The 20,408-nt window shown below is 41.5% G+C and overlaps 1 protein-coding gene across 2 annotated transcripts in view; it reads left to right on the forward strand.

Annotated features, from left to right (window-relative positions):
- LOC137654578 (inversin-like) overlaps positions 1–20,408 on the forward strand; it is a 338,734-nt gene that overhangs the window by 207,315 nt on the left and 111,011 nt on the right. The window lies entirely within an intron of this gene.

Here is a 20,408-nt window from a genome sequence, read left to right on the forward strand (position 1 = left end):
CTAAGCAGTAAAAGTTATAAAGTAGAATAGAAGAAGGAAAAAACAGTAAAAACTAGAATAAAGCTTTCAAGTGCACAAGATAAGTGGGAAGTAAACAAACTCCCTTGAATCTTTTTTAACCTGGAAGTGATTTAAGGGATTTACAAGTTTTATGTCCATCAAAAACTCATTTCATATCGCATTCAATTATCTAGGAAAGAAGTAAAGGTCCACTATTGATAATCTGGCAATAATATTGGGAACTGATGTAAATTAGCCAATTACCTTAAAACTTTTTACATCTGTCATCATTCAAGCTGTGAGACTTTGGAATGTTAATTTTACATATGTATTTAACCATTGCTTTACTTCCTTTAAATGAATGATAAGAAAAGAGTTGAACCCACCCAACCATACATAATCCTGTATCAATAGAAAATAAAAACAAATCTAACTCAATGCATTAAATTCCTCTGAGGTTATTCACGATTCTACTAAAAGAATGATTATGTTTATTAATGGACTTGAAGTGATAGTGGCTGATGGAATACTGTGCAATATTGCATAATATCAAAATGAAACGTATCTCGTTCATATGGTGGTTGATTACTGTATTAGAGACTCTGTTCTATCGCATTTTTCGTCTATTGCTTCCAGGTCTTCGATACTGTAAGTTCTATGAGGTTTCCTACAGCCAGATGAAAATACAGATATCTTGGAAAAGTTTGTGGTAATTACAGTTACAGTAATTCACTTCTGCATAAATTGGGAATACCCTTATGCAGAACCTTGGTATACTTGTGATCAAGGAGGATATTGTATCCATCTTCTCTCTAAACCTCCATTATCTACAGTACTCATTCCATTTCCAAGTTACTTAAACAATGAGTTGAAATATCAAGGTTTGACAGTAGGAGTTCAAAATTCCTAGAGAAGAATGTTATAGGAGAATTCTTAGATCAAACCTCCGGTTGTTAAGAAAAGATATTTTCTAATACTGTACTAAAGTTTTCAAGTGATATGAAACCAGTTCTGGGCATTTTCAAAAATAAAAAACATTCCTGTCCCAACCAATTTTTCAATGGAAACTCCCTCTATGGTGTTAGAATCTTTGAGGAAGGAAAATGTGTTGCTTATTATTAACCTGGCAGATGCCTGTTTCAACATTCCTATTCACGGAGGTTCAAGAACATTTAATCCTGTTCATGAGTGGGGAAAACATTTTGCAGTTCAAGTGCTATTGTTCCTAACTGAGAACACCCTAGGTTTTTATAAGAGTAATTTCTCCACTCTTTACGGGGTTACTTCTTTATGAATATGAAGTCTCCTTTAAAATGATTGGCTAATTTAGTTTTAGACAAGACTTTTCAGGACTGGTCTTTTTATAAGTTTTACCAATTGGGACATCTCAAGACTAGATAGTTCCAGTTCTATCTCACTCATCATTGGAACAGAACGACTGATCTCATCTCTCCTCTTGAGAACCAGTTAGAATTGATAAGTTAGTGGAACATTCTGTATGTCTGTCCTCGGAAATTTCTTTAGTGGTGGAAATTCCAGATCTTTCTCTAGTCTGCGATGCTTCCCAGAAAGAGGGAGGAGCAACTCTGGTTCCTCTCCATCTGTTTGGACAATGGAGTACTTGAGTCCTAACTATGTATAAATTGACACTATTCAAGTTTTTTTATGAAAGAAAAGCTATTGATGGAAAGGTCATTGTGGTTTTCATAGACAACAGGACAGCTCTGACTAACATAGAGAGGAAAGGAGGTTCTAGACCAGAGACTCTGATTAGAATAGCCAAAGTTTTAAATATTTAACTTAGCCGGTGAATATATAATAGCTGACGTCTCCGGCGGCTCGACAGAAAAAAACACAAAAACTCGCGAGCGATCGCTATGAAGGTTGCGGGTGTGCCCACCAGCGCCAACTATCGGCCAGATACCGCATATACATGTAAATAGCTCCAATTCTTCTCTGTCGGTCTGATCGACAAGACGTACCATTACTCGCTGTTAACCTGGAGTTTTTCAACAGTCTTGGTGAAGTACTTCCTTTTGGTTTGAGCTTTCGCAGTGCAGGTGTTTTATCTTCAACTTAAACTATTGAACTCTTTTTTGGATAGATTTAATTGTTGATTACTTTGGATTGTTTTTTGGACTTTCTTTGACTTTTCAAAATGGCCGACCCTTCCCTTAGTGTACGGAAGTGTGTTTTAGGCTTTTAGCAATTATCTTATCACGTTATAAATTGTTGTTGTTAATTATAGATTTTCCTCTATATATTTTATATCTCACCCGCCTTTATTAGGCTTCTTCGATTAGCTTTCCATTTATAATAAACATCAAGATAAATTTTAATGATTTGTTTATATGCGGCCTTACCTATTCCTCCCCTAATCCGAGAGTAGGCGGTCCTAACTTGGAAACCGAAGTTAAACAACGTTGAGCCCTTTCAACTTTTATTTTCGTTAAGTTTAAATCATTTGCTCTGTAAGAGTTATTAAATGAATATTTTTTAGTAGATATTTTATGAAAGATTTTCTTTGAATAGTCTTCGTGCTGTTTCAAAGATGAACTAACGTTTGGTTTATTTATGCTACGCAGTTTGCGCTCTATCGTTCCGATAGAGAAAGAGAGAATCACGGTTTCACTTTGCAGAAAGAGTAAATCAATTCTGACGTTTTGTTCATTCTTCTTTCAAACTGAAATGTTTTAAATACTAATTTAAAGGAACTTGTTAATTTTCAATTTCTTAGTCCTTTCAGTTTTTTCCTTTGGTCAAATAACCTGTTTATTGACGAAGGGTAAGTGGGCTTTTCTCTTCTGTGTGAAATCAAGAGAGAGAGAGAGAGAGAGAGACGGAGAGGGAGAGAGGAAGAGAGAACGTTCCGATCTTTATTCTCGTCCCAAGCGAGTAACGTTGTTCTCGAGTCAGTTTTTTACTCTCGTCCCAAGTCTCTGTACGGGGAGAAAGGATAAAACGTTTTTAGTTTTTATTCTCGTCCCAAGGCACTGTACGGTGAGAGATTGAAAACGTAGTTTTTAATGAACTAGTGTTTAGTCTCCTCCCCAGTCAATGATCCTTTTAACTTTATATATTTCCGTTTTATTCGATATATATGTTTACTGTTTTTTTGCTTGTATTAATGTGCTTACATTATACGACTTATTTCACAATTATAACCTTTTGATGTAGGGGAGAATTGCGTGCTTCAGGTAGAAATCAGTTTTTATTCATGCCTAATGTGAAATTATTGAAAAATTCTATTTCAGTGAAGTAAGTGCAAAAACAGAAAATTGTAGTGATAAAGTGATAATTGCGCAAAGTGTTATCAGTGTTGCGATAGAGGGTTCGTCTGTTCGTGCCTGTCGTTCGCCTAGTCCGAGACCTCTTGCAAGCTCCCATGCCCCAGGGAGAAGTAATGTCGTAGGACTTATGGGTTCGAGAGGCTTTAACCAACGAACAGACGTTCCCTCTATGGTTTCAGGCGTGTCTCGTCAAGACCGCCCCTACCATAAGACGAGCGAGACGGTTTTCTCCTCGTCATCCGAAGGCTTATCGCGTAAGAAACCGTGGAGCAAGGTTTCGAGACCCTTAAAGCGAAAGTCAGTCCCTTCAGGACAGGTCCAGCGTCCTGGTTGTAGCCATTGGGACAGCTCTGACCCTGTGCAGTCATCGGAAGACTGCTCGACGCCTAAACAGAAGCGTAACACAGGCTCCGAGAGTCTTAGTGTAGGCAAGGTTTTACAGTCACAGACGTTACCCTCGTCTCTTACCGCACCCATTCCCGTTGATCCTAAATGGGTTGTACTGCAAGACATGCAGAATAAGCTTGCCTCTCTTATGGAGGACTATTCTGCTGAGCAGGTTCACGATGATCCTCGCCGCTTAGCTGATCGAGATCCTGGCCTTCAGCCGCCCAAACGAGCCTTTGCTCGTCCTGTTGACGTTGACGTTACAAAGTCACGTCAATCACGTTTTGTAGAGCCTCACTCGATGCAGTCCCGTGTTGACTTTCAGCTGCTTGTGGACGTTCAGCCTCTGCCGCTTGCTCTTGTTGACGTTCAGGACGTTCACCAACCAGCGAAGTTGACTTGTTTTGACGTTGAGCGTCAAGCACCGCAGTCAAGAGTTGTTTTGACTGCTCAGTCTAGGCAGTCAAGGCAGTCTCGAGTTGATGTCGAGCGTCCTCCCGCACCTGTTGTTGTTGCTGGTCAGTCCTTTAAGCAGTTACATGACGTATCGTCCTTGACTGCTACTGATGCTCCTTTGCGTGTGGACTCTGCTTGTCAAGCATTGCCACCACAGCAGGTCTCTCCCTTGCTTGAGACTCGGCAATTGTCGGACGAGGTTCCTTCAGATGAGGAAGTTGCTGATCCCCCTCCTACTGATATTCCCTTGTGGACTCTGTCAGACGGAGAGGAGCCTAAAGCTGCTCAGCCCTCTATGGACTTTAAATAAATCATGCTGATTTTTAAGGATCTTTGTCCGGATCATTTTGTAACTGCTGCTCCTCGTTCGCCTAAATGTCAGAGTTTACACTAGGCCTAGCTACTTCGAAGCCGTTGTTTTCTAAGCTAGTGCTCTCTCGCTCTTCTAAGAGAGCTTTACGTTTGCTAGGCGACTGGTTGATCACCAAGAGGAGTTTGGGGGAGACAGCCTTTGCTTTCCATCCTTTTAAACTGGCTTATAGAGCGAGCGTCTGGTATGACACGGGAGAAATTCTCGGCTTGGGAGTTCCTGCCTCTGCCCAGATAGACTTCTCAAACCTCATAGACTCTCCCTGGCGCCTGGCCATGAGACGCTCCAAGATTTTATGGTCGGCTTCAGAGCTAGACCATCTCCTGTTAGGAGTTTTTTCGAGCGTTTGAAGTTTTGCTGTACAATTATGTCATGCATAAACAAGGCTATCAGGGATGGCTCCAATAATCTGACAGCCACGTTCTCTGCAGGAACAAGACTATCAGGGATGGCTCCAATGATCTGGCAGCCACGTTCACTGCAGGAGTACGTAAGAGGCAAGTGCGCTCAATGTGTTCATTGTCAAGACAAACTTCACGATGAAGTCTACCAAGCTGTCTTGACAGCATTAATGGAAGGCGACTGGATGGTCTCTCTCGACCTTCAGGATGCATACTTCCACATCCCGATTCATCCAAACTTTCAACTACATCTGAGGTTTGTGGACGGAAAAGTAATGTACCACTGTCGAGCACTGTACTCCGACCTCATTCCTGCTCCTCTTGTTTTTACAAGGCCCTTGCAAAATGTAGCAAGCTTTCTACATTTTTTGAGGATTCAGAGCCTCCCTTTATTTTGACGACTGGCTAATCAGGGCGTTCGTCATTATATTGCTGTCTGGAGAGCCTCTAATGGACATTAGACCTAACCAAGGAGCTATGTCTCATAGTGAACGTAGAAAAGTCGTAACTTACAGTATCCCATCCCAGACTATTCTTTTTTTGGGAATGGAGATACTGTGTATGATTTTTCGACCCTTTTCATCTCCCGCAAGAATGGAACAAGCTCTGTTAAAAGTCCTTCACTTGCAAGAGAAAAACAGTTGCTCTGTAAGAGTTTGAACTAGCCTCGTGGGAACTCTTTCATCGCTGGAGTAGTTCACTCTCTGGGGAGACTCAACCTATGCCCTTTCCTATTTCACCTAAACATTGGAACAAGGAGAAGGGCTTAGTGAGTATCTCTTTCCCAATCTCCAACTCAGTCTAGACATGTCTGACTTGGTGGGACAGCAACATCAGACTTCGAGAAGTTCTTTCTCTTGCGATCAAGAACCCAAACCATGTGTTGTTTTCAGATGCAGCGGATTTGGGTTAGGGAGCTCCACTGGACAGTCTGGAAGGCTCGGTTCTTTGATCCACGGATCAAAAGGAACTCCTTTTAAGGCAGTAACATCTCTCCTTTGGCGAGATTTGTGCAGAAATGAATGTCTTGGCGGACGGCCTCAGCAGAAGAGGACAAGTCTTCTCCATGGAGTGGACGTGTGCAAGAAGCTATGGATGACATGGGGTCTACCCACCATAGATCTTTTTGCTACTCTCTCTGACAAAGAGGCTCTCGACTTACTGCTTTCCAGTTCCAGATCCAGAGGCAGCTCACATAGACGCTTTCCTGCTGGACTGGTCTCACCTGGACGTTTATGCCTTTCCACCTTTCAAGGTCCTAGACAAGGTGCTGCAGAAGTTCACCTCTTACGAAGGGACCAGGTTGACATTGGTTGCTCCACTCTGGCCCGCGAGAGAGTGAGTAACAGAGGTACTTCAATGGCTGGTAGACGTTCCAAGGAGTCTACCTTTAAGGATGGATCTCTTACGGCAGCCACGTAAGGAGTCTTCAGCAAAGCCTCCCCGCGCTTCGTCTGACTACTTTCAGACTATCGAAAGACTCTCAAGAGCTAGAGGATTTTCGAAGGAGGCAGCCAGAACGATTGCGAGAGCTAGGAGAGCATCTACCATCAAGGTCTATCAGTCGAAGTGGGAAGTCTTTAGAGACTGGTGCAAGTCATCATCCATTTCCTCTTCCAGTACCTCTGTAGCCCAAATTGCAGACTTTCTCCTTCATCTGAGAAATGTTCGCTCCCTCTCAGCGCCCACTATTAAGGGCTACAGGAGCATGTTGGCGTCTGTGTTCAGACATAGAGGCTTAGATCCGTCCAATAATCAAGATCTCCAAGATCTCCTTAAGTCCTTCGAGACCTCTAAGGAGCGTCGTATGGCAACTCCTGGATGGAACTTAGACGTGGTCCTAAGGTTCCTAATGTCCGACAGGTTTGAGCCATTACATTCAGCCTCCCTGAAGGATCTCACCCTCAAGACGCTTTTCTTAGTGTGCTTGGCTTCGGCTAAAAGGGTCAGTGAGATCCATGCCTTCAGTAGGAACATCGGCTTTTCTACAGATAAAGCCACATGTTCACTTCAGCTTGGTTTTCTTGGCCAAAAATGAACTGCCTTCTCGTCCTTGGCCTAAGTCATTTGATATACCTTGCCTGTCAGAGATCGTAGGCAACGAGCTTGAAAGAGTGCTGTGTCCAGTTAGAGCTCTGAAGTTTTATTTAGCTCGGACTAAATCCTTACGAGGTGGATCTAAGGCTTTGTGGTGCTCAGTTAAAAAGCCTTCATTGCCTATGTCAAAGAATGCTTTGTCATATTTTATTAGATTTTTAATCCGAGAGGCTCATTCTCACTTGAGTGAAAAAGAGCGTTGCTTGCTTAAGGTTAAGACGCACGAAGTAAGAGCTATAGCAACTTCTGTGGCCTTTAAGCAAAACAGATCTCTGCGAAGTATTATGGACGCGACCGTTTGGAGAAGCAAGTCGGTATTCGCGTCATTTTACTTAAAAGATGTCCAGACTCTTTATGAGGACTGCTACACACTGGGTCCATTCGTTACAGCGAGTGCAGTAGTGGGTAAGGGTTCTACCACTACATTCCCTTAATTCCAATATCCTTTTTAATCTGTCTCTTGAAATGTTTTTTATCTTGTTTTTGGGTTGTACGGAAGGCTAAGAAGCCTTTCGCATCCTGGTTGATTTGGCGGGTGGTCAAATGTCATTTCTTGAGAGCGCCCAGATTAAGGGTTTGATGAGGTCCTGTTGTATGGGTTGCAGCCCTTGATAATTCAGCTCCTGGGAGTCTTTCAGCATCCTAAGAGGATCGCTGGGCTTCGTGAGGAAGACAGACTAACAAGGCAGAGTAATCGTCTAAGTCAACTTCCTTACCAGGTACCTATATATATTTGGGTTTTGTTATGATATAACGGTCAAAAACTAAGCATGTACGCTGTAAACTTTATTAATTCTGGTCTCTACCCACCACCATGGGTGTGAATCAGCTATTATATATTCACCGGCTAAGTTAAATATTTAAAAATGATATTTTAATTATAAAATAAATTTTTGAATATACTTACCCGGTGAATATATAAATTAAAGGCCCCCCCCCTTCCTCCCCGATAGAGACCCAGCGGGATGAGAAGAATTGGAGCTATTTACATGTATATGCGGTATCTGGCCGATAGTTGGCGCTGGTGGGCACACCCGCAACCTACATAGCGATCGCTCGCGAGTTTTTGTGTTTTTTTCTGTCGAGCCGCCGGAGACGTCAGCTATTATATATTCACCGGGTAAGTATATTCAAAAATTTATTTTATAATTAAAATATCATATTTACTTTTTGGTTAGAAATGAGGGGGAATTTTCTTCCATCCCAATTCTTTCTAGGGAACCAGAGAGTTTTAGTGGATCTTCTGTCATCTAAGTTCTTCCCAACAAATGGCCTCTTCATCTGAAGTATGTCTGGAGATTTCAAATAGGTGAAGAAAACCCCAGACATGTTTTCTACCTCCCTCAACAGGAAAACAGAAGTTTTCTTCTTCCCTGTCCAAGATCTTCTGGCCTGGAAATTGGACACCATGTTACAAAGTCAGTAAGGTCTAAATTTTTTGTCTTTGTTTCAATAGAAATAATCTGGTCTGTAATAAACAAGTTTCAGATATTGATAGCAGAGTTACCCTGATAGCTCATTTTTGGTCCCAAAGGGAATAGTTGATGGGCCTACAGCCTCTATTTTCCAAAGTCCCCAGAAGATACCATGTAGGGTAAATATTCTCAAACAACCTTTAATGTATGTAACCACCAAAACCCATCTGTGATTCTGCGAACTGCACAGAGTCTATCCACTATAATCTCCGAGAGACAAGGTTCTCGTGACTCCTTAAAATGGTGGTTTATATTGGGATTGAAAAGAACCTTTTTAGGTAGTGCGTTGACCAGGGCACCAACCACCCATTAAGATAATACCGCTAGAGAGTTATTGGGTCGTTTGACTGGCCAGACAGCACTACATTGGATCCCTCTCTCTGGTTACGGCTCATTTTGTCTTTGCCTACACATACATAAATAGTGTGGCCTATTCTTTCCACATTCTCCTCTCTCCTCATACACCTGACAACACTGAGATTAGCTCACAATTCTTCTTCACTCAAGGAATTAACTACTCCAATGTAATTGTTCAGTGGCTACTTTCCTTTTGGTAAGGGCAGAAGAGACTCTTCAGCTATGGTAAGCAGCTCCTCTAGGAGAAGGACACTACAAAATAAAACTATTGTTCTTTAGTTTTGAGTAGTGCCGTAGCCTCTGTACTATGGCTTTCTTGCCTTGGATTAGAGTTATCTTGCTTGAGGGTACACTCGAGCAAGCTTTTTTATCTTATTTTTCTCTGCTATTTTTTGAAGTTTTTATAGTTCATATATGAAAAGTTGTCACTGTTCTTAGTACAGTAGGGTCCCGAATTATGCGAGAATTTGGTCGATGAATGACCTCGTATAAATGAAAAATCGCAGATTTCGAAACACACAACTAACAGAAATAATTACATTTGGCCATGGCAACCGGCAACTTGCTTATTCAAACGTGTTTACTACCCCTTTCCATTACCTTCTTTATACTGTACTGTATTTCTTTATAATACCAAATTGTTCTTGTAAATAAATCAAACATTTAATATACTTTAAAGCTCTAATAACTTGAAAAATGGTTAAAATTACAACCAGGATGGGTGTAAACACTGTATATTTCCCGTTATAACACGACCCAAAATACAGACAAATTTTAATGTTTGTCATATCTATTGTTTAAGACAACTGGTGAATAGCAAAACCATCACTCTATAGACTAGCTATTGTTGTATGATTGAAAATCCAAAATTATCAAAATAAAGGCGATTTTATATCATGCGTTTCCTAAACACGCCAAAAAGCACAATAGAAAACGACAACCAATGTTTTGTTTACGTTTATCTCTGATCATAACGAAGAAACAGACGCATTTACACATCTGTGTATAGGTTAGTTTTTGCATCCACAGCAATCTTACCAATATTGATTATATGTTGATTTTGTTATTACCAATGCTCTACTTAATTTTTTTTTCTAAGAACTTCCAAATAAATGAAGTGAATGCCATTTATATAATGTTTTTCTTTATGACGCCGCCTGAAACGGAAACCTTCCATTTGTTTACGCTTCATCTTCGATCATAATAAACAAACGAACGCATTAAACACACATGATCAAAGTGATAACTAAGGATATTACAAACATTTAGTAAACATTATGTTATTACAAATATTTTACTTACCGTATCTATATAAATTCCTAAATTCGTAGCAAAGCTGGAAACCTTTTTTTTCCTTATGCGTTTAATCCACAATAGTAAACTGCCGCTATTGACAGAATTATAATTTACGATAATTCTAAACTGTTACGAAAGATAATTGTCCTTTCCATATCCAAAATACTTTTCCTAACTTCAGTTAGGAAAACCATATGCAAAAATGGTAAAAGAAGAAAGCACTAGGCCTATTTTTAAAGTCATCGAACAATTAGGTTACCGCTATTACGTTCGATGTGACAGAGAGAGAGAGAGAGAGAGAGAGAGAAAGAGAGAGAGAGAGAGAGAGAGAGAGAGAGAGAGATGGTTTTAAATGTACTAAACAATAAATATAGTTTATAACACATTGGTCCTTATGTAATATTAACTGTATTGATGGTTTGAATAAATTAAGAAATGGTGTAAACAATTCTTTGTTAACGTATTCGTACGCGCATATTCGTGAGAGCGGAAGCTAGACATCAGCTGATCTAATCCCAGCCAAGAGTAAAACAAAAAGAAGTCGGCAATACTCGATTTTTAAAACACATCCGAAATTTAAAAACCCAAGTACATGTTTTATTATAGCGCAATTGACTATTTAAAGAGTAAAAAATTTCTGGAATAGAATGGTGTTTCTTAAAAAATAGTGGTTTGCTGACAAAATCGGATACCGTATTTTAAGCTATGATTGAAATGGATGTATACACGGTATAATTTTTTTGTTTTGTATTTAATTGACACTTTAAGAAAACCGATTTTGGGTTCTTCATCTATTTGTAAGTATTATATAACACGAGAGAAAGAGAGAGAGAGAGAGAGAGAGAATCAGCTGTTGTAATCGAGTGCCGTGTTTTTGTTTCGTGTACCTCCTGAAGCGAGGAATTGATCGCCACAACTAACAATTGTCATGTTAATTTCATTCTTAAACTCAAGTTGCCATACGTTAACTAGAGTTTTATTTCTTACGGAGAGAGAGAGAGAGAGAGAGAGAGAGAGAGAGAGAGAGAGAGAGAGAGAGAGAGAGAGAAATTTTTATTTTACCGTCTACTCTACAAAACTAATCTTTGTAAATCAAATGTGTACTGTTTAAAATATGACAAAATATTGCCGACTCGTTACCGTAGTTTAGGCTATTCACTGCCGATAAACGAACCCAGTCTACTCGTGAAAACCTTGAACGCCCGGAGGGAAAAATAAGGCTTTTATATATACTGTACTAAACAAAAATAATGCTTTAATATACCATCATTAACACTACCATTACAATTATCATAAGGTTGGAGAAAGATAATGATTGCCGAGAACGTAACCACAATCCTGTTTACATTTTGTCAGCTGGACTCGCACAGTTAACAGTTGATTTCATTGTTGATGTGGAATTTTATCCTTAAATAGGCTATTCATTATGAAATTATGTTAATAAGATATAATGTTAATATTGTTTTGTAAAATTTATTATAAATCACCGTATTTAGGACTACCAATATGCTAAGAAAGACAATAGATTTGATACATTTTATAGTGCTTGACTCGCAGACTTTGAACAGTTTCGCAGATACAGAAAATTTATTTTTGAAAAATAGAGGTCGCATAAAAGGGGAATCGTATAATTCGAACACGCATAATTCGAGACCCTACTGTATATTTGATTTTGATAGTTTATTACTTCTCTTGTAGTTTTTTATTTCCTTTCCTTAATGGGCTATTTTTCCCTGTTGGAGCCCTTAGGCTTATAGCATCTTGCTTTTCTAATTAGGGTTATAGCTTAGCTTGTAATAATAATAATAATAATAATAATTTGAACCAAAGGCAGTGACATGTTTATTTTGACTGGTTCATATCAAGGGAGGTTTCAGAAGTGAAAAACATCTGTTATATACATTAATGATAAACTTTCTATTTACTTATGAAAAATCAACTTAGATCTGTCTTCCTAAAATATATCTGCAGATGTCTTCTGGTCTTTCATTATTGATAAACCACCTGGGATTAGATTTGTTTACTAGCATTTGGATATAGGTATGCAATATGAACCCTGAAAGACAACAGGCTTAAAAGTTAAGACCCTCTTCCTTGTAGCTTTGGCTTCAGCCAAGTCCATTGAAGAACTACAGGCTCAATCTAAATATATGGGGTTTGCTATGAATAATATGGTTTCATCACTTCAAAACTAGGTATTTTTAATATTCTCTCCACATCTCAGAAAGGTAATAGAGATTCCGAAGATATGTTTATCTATTAAATTTTACTGGCAAGAAACATGAATATGCCATATATAATAATACATATAGGGGATATGTTAATTGTATATGGACTTAAACTCAATAATATATGTATATATATTAGTAAACTAATCCATGACGTCTGTGACATTTCTATCATTCACCTACTCATCCCTCCCTTCGTGCTAATATTATGCTCTTGAGCAGACTCATTTCATGTGATCCTATGAGGATGTCGGGAGGTCATTGGGTGGTGATTTACTGAGAACTGCCTTTTCTGACAAGGGGCCATAGGAGAGGCCATCATTAGGGGTTGGCTCTGGATGAAGAAAACTACAATTTCTCCATCAAACTAGGGATATAGACCTCATAGTCCCTGGATCTACTGAAATACATAACTTGCAAAATTTGTCCCAGCAGTGTGACATTGGGTTTTTAATTCAAAATTGCTGTTTGACACTCAACCTTGGTATGGGGCAAGCATACTGGTCATATTAGGTTGTGAGCTGCTTATCTCGAGTACCTCAAGTCTGCCACAGTCCTCTTTCTTCTCCTGTCAATTCTTTGAGAAAAACTTGAGTGGGTAGGGACACATAATCTAAGAGGATGACCATACAAGATCTGAGCAAGTGAACTACTGGTGAAGTTGGAATATTCTGAAGTTTCTTGAGGCTCCGTTCAAACCCTTCACAAGCAATGTTGCCACAAGATGCTGTTAGTATCAGCAAAACCATTTGATTGCTAGTAACCTGATGAGGTTTCCTCATGTCAAAATTGCCATCATTTCATGAATTCCTGGAATTATTTGCTGGTGAATTGTGGCCATTTCTAAGGCTGAGAGGGACACCAACTTCCTGGAAGTAGCAACAGAAGATCCTGATGGTACTGGAAGTGGTAGTACAGTACTGTATTACCTTTGCAGGGAATGACTACAGGCCACCCTGAGTGTCTGTCAACGACAACTGAGGAAGGGCTTCCTTGCAACAACAAAGTACTTACTTACTGAAGTGCCGTGTCCTGGATGTTGGTGGTCAGTCTCCTCTACCTCGCCTTGTCTCTAGCCATTTGTATCACACTGAAGTAGTCACCCAAAATGGACTAGAAAGGCCTTCTAGATATGTCATCACTCATTAATAGTTCCTGCTGTGGACCTGGCTGCAATACCTGATACGGCTTACAAGATCAAACGGTATTATCAATGTCAGAGTCGATGCTAGGTCAGAAAACTGCCTGTCTTGGCTGACGTTTGTTGCTTCCACACCTCTGGCTGTCATCTACAGAGACAAGGTGCAGAGGGCCTCAGCACAAACATGGGTCGATCTCCTTCTCGACCCATCACTCACATGAGAAGGAAGGTTCTCTCTAGCAGGGGTGTAATACTGAGGAGAGAAGCATTTTTTAGAGAGGTCTGTGTACAGCAGACTTCTATCTGAAGACTAACTGAACTCCTTGAATAATGAGAAGAGGAAGAACATTGTCCTGAGGATTGTATCTCGTGATCACTGGAAGAAAATTGCCCAGTCAGAATAGAGTTCTGTCCCTGGCACTCCCGGGACTATGAATCCTATTCAATCACAGGATGTCTGACTACTTAGAGTCCACGCTGATGAACATTCCAGTGGGGAACGATTACATGAAGACCAATCACACGAAGATATAACTCTGAAAGGCTTAGCACTGGGTGAACAAGAATGTGGGTTTCCAACTTGTGAAGAAACTGGAAGTGAAGACTTTACCCTGAAAGAGTGCAATTGCGTAGACCTCGCTGAAGGTAAGTGCGTGAAACCTAGCTACATGTGAGCTAGCGGGTGAAGTACTACCTACATGTGAGCTTTTGTATAAAGGCCTTATGCATGAGGACCTTATGCAAGAAGACTATGCCTGGAGACTTAGTATGGGGTGACCGAGCACTTGAAATCTTTGAGCGTTGGGAAAGAACTCGTGGATCCATTATGTGTAGAGACTTGGTTCGTGGATCTCTGTGCTTGGAGACTTAGTGCACTGCAACTTTGCCAGTGGAAATTTTGTGCTAAGAAACATTATGAGTGAAGTCCTGGTGTCTCTAAAAGACTCTCTATGCAAGTAAAGTAGTTGTACACATGAAGATGATTGCACTCTTAAAGGAGATCATGCATTTGATGATGATCTTGCTCATGAAGGTGATCATGCTCATAAAGGAGATCGTGCATGTGAAGGTGATTGTGCTCATGAAAGAGATCCTTATCATGTTGATGATTGTCTGCGTGAAGGAGATTTTGTGCATGAAGAACTACTCCGTAGGGATTGTGTGTGTGGAGAACCCTCTCTTGGTTATCCTGTTCATTTGGGTGATCATGCATGTCGATCTGTTGTTGGTCTTATTAGGAATGCCTCTCTTGTACTTTGCGTTGAGATGTAGTCTGGGACGTCTTGTTGCCTGATGAAGGAAGAGGATAATGTGTACCTGTAGCAGGAGCTCGGGCACATGTAAAACGTACTACCTAGCCTTTCCAAAATTTGGTGAGAGATACTACACCACCCGTATCACTCATGCGTGGCAAGTGGTTGAAAGAAGTCTGATGAGACTTGGTACTCTCCATGTTCTTCTTTGTCCTTGGGGCTCATTCAGCTTTTGAGGGCTTAGCAGCAGAGGACAAGGGATGTGAGGAGAAGCTGGACGAGGTTGTTTCTTGTCCTCGCTAGAAGTCCTTGTCAAGGATTCTTTGTTTGCGGGGACAAGACCACAGAAGGAGAGGATCTGAGATCTTCTTCAGCAGGCCAGGACTGGTCAACAAGCACCACATCCAGTGTTCCCTCTGCAGGTAGGCAGGCAGACGAGGAAGGCATAGTAATATAAGTCCTGGGGGGTTCCTAGGGTCGACTAAGAACCTTCAGGAGCTTTTCTGCTTCCATTCTTTAAGCTGGGAAGGTCCTTAGGGCCAGGTCCATAGAAACATCGTCGTCAGCTACTACAGCAATGGGCTTACTTCAAGGGGAAGGGCAGGGAATACCATCTTCACTGGGGAATGGTGATAAAACCACGTCACCTGAAGCCTGTCCCGATAACAAATCGAAGTCACCTTCCTTCTTCAGTTATCCTCTGGATGACACTGCTTTAAAGGAAGCTGAACAAGGCGCAACAGTCTAAGCACTGAAGGGTGAGAAGCAAGAACCAGAAGACTTAATTTGTTTTGGAGGATAACGGCTTGAAGAACCCTCTTAAACTTTTTTCGCCCCCTGCCATACTCAGACCACTGCAAAGGCAGCCGTGACCTGCACTCATTACATGGGGATGCCTGCAAACAGTTATGCTGCTTGTAAAAATGGTAGGAAGAATAAAGATCCACCTACTGTCTACTCATAAATCTTCTGCAATTACGGTTAGGTTTATCGTATGCTTGCTCGTAGATTCTCTGAAAAGAGAAAAAAAATGTTTAGTAAAAAACAGCCAAGGTTTTTCAAGCATAGAGAGTATGTGCTTACTGCTTTGTGGCTGAAGTCAAAGTGGTTCTTCAATGTGGTGACGAGAAGCGGGGCCTCCCACCAGTAACTACCGACACTGTGTTGTTTATTTCATCTGCCAAGTTCCTACTACACTGAATCATACAATACTCCTATTAGTGGACAAGGGTTTGCATTCATGTAGGTAACAAAAGCATACTTGAATAAGAAGAAAAATAATTCCCTTTTAAAACAATTCTTTTATCTGGAAAGAGAGTGTTACAGTAATTGACTGTGCACCCACTTTTATGTGCTTGGTTACTGCCTGAGTCGTCAGGCGTTAGGCAACGAGATGAGTTGTTCTGCTGTGTTGTCATAACTCGTATGTCACTCGAGTTAAGCAATGACAAGAACATGGGTTTCTCTACAATCTTAGTTGAACATATAAAACAAATACTTGGGCAATCAAATCTAGTGACAAGACATACAAACATAATAAAAAGATCACTACAAAACACTGCACTATAATCATACCCATATAGCCTAGTTCACTCTAAATACATATTTATAGGCATATCACAAAAAATTCTTTATTATCAGTAATGGCATTTTAAGCAACAACTTTCACTCATTCTACTATGTTGATAAAACACTCAATCAAACTTATCACTGAATCATGGCTGGTATGTTCTCACTGTGACATTCATATTGGGAAAGGGCCTTGAGTTTCTTGTTGGGTAGAAGAAAACAACAACTTCTTAAATGTAGTTTCTTATTATCTAAGTGGTTTCTAGCATAGAGTATTCAAAAGCATGCTTTCCAGACAAAAACCAGATATGTGGTGTCAGCTAAATGCATAAGTGAATTTCAAGCATTGTCGGTCAAGGTAGGCTTTGGGGAACTTAATATGATCATGTCTCTTTTCCTTCAGAGCCAAAAAGTATGTTAAAAATAAGTCTGTGTCAATTCGTTCACACCCTTTCACTAAAATGGCATGAAAGACAGTCCAGTAGAAATTTTTATCTTTGTCCAGTAAAAACTATACAGATATATTTGAACAAAACAAAGGTAGTAGAGGTATTGTCCCAAATTTCCTCTGTAGCCCAAAAATCCCTAATTGCCCATTGACCAAGAATGTTATGTCATTCCTAGTTAAGAATTTGGTCACAGAAGCTCATAAGGAATTAGAGCCATAAATTATAAGATACTTAAAAGTGAAGCTATGTGATATTAGAAGTTCAGGTACGTGTACAGTAATTGGCTATTGATAATTTCTTGTAGAAATCTTTCTTTGGAAAAAGTTTTAGCAATAGCTCCATTGTGTACCATGTCAGTTTTTGCCAAACATTTTCTTGAGGGTGCACTCGAGCACACTATTCTATCTTAATTCTCTTCCTCTTGTTTTGTTAAAGTTTTTATAGTTTATATAGGAGATATTTATTTTAATGTTGCTCTTCTTAAAATATTTTGTTTATCGTCGTTTCCTTTCCTCACTGACCTATTTTCCCTGTTGGAGCCCCTGGGCTTATAGCATCCTGCTTATCCAACTAGGGTTGTAGCTTAGCAAATAATAATAATAATAATGATAATAATTTGGTTCTAGGTCCCATAGTGGCAGTAAGGGACATGGTCTATGTAACTTCAAATTCAGTTGATTTATTATTCATTTATCTATGAATATGGAACTGTGTTTGATATTCAATTTAGAATCAATCAGAAATATCAATTAAATCAAAAGTAATATTTAGAAATAATCTACAGTACAGTATTTTTAATTACTTTAGTAAACAATCTGGAGTAATCATTCACCTTGTTGCATTACTATTTAGATTTATCACTCGTTCCTTTGATTGTGTCCCACCTCCAACAGAGTGGAGGGTTCAGCAATATGAACATCAGGGGAGATACTTAGAAATAAAAAAAAAATCTGTAACAAAACTTCTTCTTTTTCAATATTAATCTTACCCGATGATCATGTAGCTGTCAACTCCGTTGCCCGACAGAAATCTACGGACGGGATACGCCAGCGATCGCTATACAGGAGGGGGTGTACTCACCAGCGCCATCTGTGGTCAGGTACTCCAGTACTTCTTGTCAACACCACCTCAATTTTTCCTCTGTCGTGCCGCCGGCAAGACCTACATGGATACGCTGTTGATTTTGGAGTCTTTGTTCACGGTTTTGGTGAAGTATTTGCTCTAAAATTTAGCCTTCGCTGTACAGGAAGCTTTTCCCTTAGCTTAGATAGCTTTTGGAATTAATTTGAATTATTGGTTAACGATCTTTGCTTTACTTTGGAATTCCCCCTTGACTGTTCTCTAAATTCAAGATGTCCGACCACTCTCAAGCTCCTAAATTTAGGCGATGTAGTGTTAGGACTTGTAATAGGCGTCTTCCGAAGGCCTCTGTTGATCCTCACACCGTTTGTTCCGATTGTAGGGGAAAATCCTGTCAATTGGAAGATCGATGTGGGGAATGTGCTGGGCTTTCGGAATTCGAATTTAATGAATTCCTCAAATATACAACTAGGTTAGAGAGGGAGAGAGTTAGGAGGAGTTCTTCTCGCTCTTTGGTTTATTCCTCTCCCCATGTCCCTCAACCTTTTCCTTCCCCTGTGGTGGTGACCCCCGAACCTGCTACGAGTGCTCAGCCTGATATGACGGATATGTTGCGTGCCATTCAGGCTCTTGGTGATAAGGTGGAGTCGTTAGTTAGTGACCACAATCTTCTCTTGGCAGATGTCAAGGAACTTAAAGTGAAGAGTGCAGTGGGAAGTGTTAGTGCCAGTGCTGTGCCTAGTGTCAGTGTCAGTGTTGCGCATGAGGATACTTCTGTGCGTGCCAGTCTTCCTCCCAGTCCGGGACCTCTTGCAAGCTCCCAAGCCCAGGGGAGAAGCAACGTCGAAGGGCAAAAGGGTTCGGCAGGCCTTGATCGGCGCACAGTTGTATCCTCAGTGGTTGCGGGCGTATCTGATAGAGATCGTCACTTCCACTCCCAGACGAATGAGCCCTTAAATTCCTCGTCTGCGGAAGAGGTTTCCAGGAGGAAACGGTGGACCCAGGTCTCACGACCTCTCAAACGTAAGGTCCCTTCCGAGCTAGTCCAACGGCCCAGGTGTAGCCACTGGGCCAGTTCGGACTCGCCGCAGTCATCTGATGACTGCACACCTCCTAAGAGAGGTAGAGTGGTGCCTCAACAGGCCTCTGCTCCAACTTCTGTGGATCCCAAGTGGTCTATGCTGCAGACTATGCAGTCTCAGCTTGCGGCTTTGATGCAGGAGTATCAGGCAGAGAAGGTTAACACCCCTCCTCCTGCGAGCGCTCCTCCACCTCTGCGCAGTCCTCCCTGCCAGACGCATGTTCTTGCGGCTCCTCCTGCTTCCATGCGTGAGCTGCCACATCGGGAGTTGCCAGGTTCCAGCACTATGCGGCAACCTCCTCTACCCATGAGGCAGGAGCCTCATGCTATGCGGCAACCTCCTCTACCCTTGAGGCAGCAGCCTCATGCTATGCGGCAACCTCCTCAACCCTTGAGGCAGGAGCCTCATACTGCGCAGCAACCTCCTCAACCCTTGAGGCAGGAGCCTCATGCTATGAGGCATCCTCCTCAACCCATGCAGCACGAGCCTCTTACCATGCAGCAGCCGCATTCTATGCAGCATGAGCCTCATCCCATGCAGCATGAGCCGCATACCATGCAGCATGAGCCTCATGCCTTCCAGCATTCGCTTCTGACCACTTCGCTTGCTCCTCAGACCACCGCAGAACCTCCCTCACTCCAGCCCTCTGCCTTTGTCATTGCCAGCCCTCAGTCTATTCAGCAGAGGCATGATGATGGATCCGCAAGTACGCATGCACCCGTTCTGCAGGATTCAGCCATTCAGCCTGCCGCTCTGCCTTTACCTCTCGCTACTCAACTCTCAGGCGATGAGGTTTCTGAGGATGAAGCTGCTCATCTGGATGATCCTACATCTGATGTGGAAGGACACAAGTCTTCGCCGCCTTCCTTAGACTTTCGCAAGGTCCTGGCTCTGTTCAGAGAGTTGTACCCTGAACACTTCGTGTCTGCAACCCCTCGTTCTCCTCCCTCCGAGTTTTCTCTAGGCTTGCAGTCTACTACGCCTGCCTACACCATGCTTGTCCTCGCCAGATCATCAAGGAGAGCTTTGAGGGTTTTAGGGGATTGGTTGCAGTCCAAGCAGCAACTGGGAAGGACCTCTTTTGTGTTTCCTCCTCCTAAGCTGGCTTCTAAGTCGGGCGTCTGGTATGCCACGGGAGAGGAACCTGGCTTGGGGGTTCCTGCCTCTGCCCAGGCCGACTTCTCAAGTTTGGTTGACTCTCCCCGCAGGTCGGCTATGAGACGCTCGAAGGTCTGCTGGTCTTTTTCTGATCTGGACCACTTGATGAAGGGAGTCTTTCGCGCCTTCGAAATTTTTAACTTCCTCGATTGGTGCCTGGGGGCCTTAAGCAGGAAGACTGCTCCTTCTGACAAAGACTCGGCCATGCTGATCATGTCCAGTATGGACAAAGCAATTCGCGATGGTTCTGGCGAACTTGCGTCTATTTTTGTCTCAGGAGTCCTCAAGAAAAGGGAACATCTATGCTCCTACTTATCGA

The sequence above is a fragment of the Palaemon carinicauda genome, chromosome 15 (genome assembly GCF_036898095.1).
Source record: "Palaemon carinicauda isolate YSFRI2023 chromosome 15, ASM3689809v2, whole genome shotgun sequence".
Taxonomy (NCBI): domain Eukaryota; kingdom Metazoa; phylum Arthropoda; class Malacostraca; order Decapoda; family Palaemonidae; genus Palaemon; species Palaemon carinicauda.